Genomic DNA, 2,080 nt, shown 5'->3' on the forward strand with positions numbered 1-2,080 from the left:
CATTTTCCTCACATAATTCCACCCACACATTCTGTGTAAAATCTGTCCCAGATTTGATGCCCTAAAAAATATGAACTAGAACCAAAATTTTCTCTATAAAAGCAAAAAAATATCATAAAAGCACCATATCATGGAAATGAAATAACCACCTACTCGTGTGGCCTGTCTAACAACTGTCAGTGTCAAATAAAATTATCAAGACATCCAATAATAATGTGCATGTTTTTAGTTTCAGGAGAAAAAAAACATTTCAGGGCTTGGCTTTCCTTTGTCATTAGGAACAGAAAATAATTTCAGTGTCAGAGTTCTCATGACATTCGAGTTAGGTTTTTTTCATTTAGTTTTAAATAATCAAATATATCTAACAAATTAAAGGTCTAGCATTCTTGACAAAAGTGCATATCACCCACCTACCTTCATGCCAGAGTTTTACACTTATTTTATTGCTTGTCGAGAAGGGACAAAATTAAATTCAATTTGGTCAGATCTTGTAAAATACATTGACACTGTCTGGAAGTTTCATTAAAATCTTTCTGTTACTGTACTTGAAAAGATATTTTGCTTACAGCCAGACAGGATTTATGCATGAGCAGTAGGTAACCTTTATATGTTAAAAATGTCACTATGTCCGAACAATAGAATATGAGACAATCTGAAAAAAAAAATCTCCTCCTCACTGTGGCCTTTCAGTAACTGGTTGAAGTACACCGCCCCCGGTCAGAAACAGCCAATCAGGGCCAGGAAGGTTGTCTTGCCAGTGTCAATCACACTCACACATGCACTGCTCACACCCTTCCCCCACATGTCAGTGTGCAGCAGCTGTGCTGATGGTGAAGAAACAACCTGGTGTTACAGGAAAACTACCAATTTATGAAAGTTTTGAATGTGCCATAGCTGTTCATCTGCTTTCAGCAGTGGCCCTGCTGCTCACTAGGCTGCACATTCAGGGCAGGCTCTGCTGTGGAGGGAGGGCTGTTGTGCAACAGAGAGCAAGGAGGAGAGACCTGTGCTTGTTCAAATTTTCATGCTAAGTCCACAGTTTTCTCCCTGCAGCCTCAATAACAAAAATATTGCGTAATATGTAGCATTACGAGTATGTTGTGCATCATGATTATGCACATCTACAGTACAACCACACCAATGTTTGCACAATGTCAGTAAAACTTGCTAAAGTATTTTTTTTCCAATGGTTTCTTGCTTTTGGCAGCCATCTTGAACTGGGTTGACACCAAAATGTATTCAGTTGTAAATGRACACCTAAGGATTAAATTCCCTTTACATAATAGTGTTTGATAGATTTTTACTAACAAACATAGATATAGTAAACATAACAGTAAACAGTATAGTAAACAGATCCATTTCAGTTTGATCATTTAGTTCTCAGAGCATGTGTTGGGAATGACCCTCAGCTACTACCACCTCAAATCTGAGTTCTGTATCTGTAAAGTTTGCTGAATTTTAACCATTTTCATGTTAGTCAAGTTTTGCTATAGTGATCACCTTAAATGGGATTACGTCTAAAAGTGGCTGCCTTTCCATTGACCATGAAAATGCACAAATTAGAATTTCGAAAATAAATTTGCTTAATGGAAACACGTCAATTAAAAAAAGTACATTTTTAGACAAAATGGTTTTGCGCTAGGTGGTTTTTTGGCCATATTGAAATTGGTGCATTTTGCAAAACAGCAATGGAAACACTTATTTTGCATCATGTGAGTCATGTGATCAACAACCAGATGTTCCTACTGGCGAAAAAGATGGCAAATAATAAGAAGACAGGAAGAAGAAGTAGTAGCAAAATCACCGAAGTAGTAAAAGAAAGTAGTAAAATCACGACTACAATTTCCCCAAAAACGTTGCATGTATAACGATTCTCGGGCAAGAAAGAACCCATGGTGCAGGCAGTTTCTAAAGAATCAAAAATTAAAATTTATTCAAACAAAAAGTGCACAAGGGCAGCTCAAAAAACTCACAAGGCTTGGCAGTGCAGGACAATACAGAAACAATGATCTGACAGGGAAGTGAAGACAACACACAGAATTTAAAGGTGAGAATAATGAACACAAACAGGGAACACCTG

The sequence above is a fragment of the Austrofundulus limnaeus genome, unplaced genomic scaffold, assembly GCF_001266775.1.
Source record: "Austrofundulus limnaeus strain Quisiro unplaced genomic scaffold, Austrofundulus_limnaeus-1.0 Scaffold745, whole genome shotgun sequence".
NCBI classification, from domain to species: Eukaryota; Metazoa; Chordata; class Actinopteri; order Cyprinodontiformes; family Rivulidae; genus Austrofundulus; species Austrofundulus limnaeus.